The sequence below is a fragment of the Poecilia latipinna genome, unplaced genomic scaffold, assembly GCF_001443285.1.
Source record: "Poecilia latipinna isolate Pla-1442-1.1 unplaced genomic scaffold, P_latipinna-1.0 Scaffold946, whole genome shotgun sequence".
NCBI classification, from domain to species: Eukaryota; Metazoa; Chordata; class Actinopteri; order Cyprinodontiformes; family Poeciliidae; genus Poecilia; species Poecilia latipinna.
In genome coordinates, this window is record NW_015113562.1 from 295,289 (window position 1) to 295,826 (window position 538).

Genomic DNA, 538 nt, shown 5'->3' on the forward strand with positions numbered 1-538 from the left:
TGCTTGTGATGAATGTGGAAAAAGATTTAACGTAAAGTCTAGTTTAAAGAGACACATGAAAAGCCACAAAGGTGAACGACCCTTTAGTTGTGATATTTGTGGAAAAAGACTCGCCTTGAAGTCTAGTTTAAAGAGACACATGAAGATCCACATGGAAGACCAACCTTATCTGTTTGTGGGGAAAGAGCTACTTTAAAGTCTTTTTTTAAGAAACTCCTGAGAATGCACAAAGGTGAAAACCTTTAGGTTGTGATGGCTGTGGGATCCACACAGGAGGAACTGAAAGACTCTGAAAGTTGTTTTTAAGCAGATGCTTAAAAACATGCATTTTAGTTGTGATGTTTGGAAAAACATTTTCCTCCAAGTTAAAGATATACTCGAGAATTAGGGCTGGAGATTTACTGTATTATCATTTATAGTAATAAATCTCTTAGTATAGAAATTACAATGTTTTTCTTTAATGATTTTAACCCCCCCACACCCCTCAAAAAAACCCTATCTGTATTATTGGGTTTGTTAGTTTTACTATTTTCTCCAC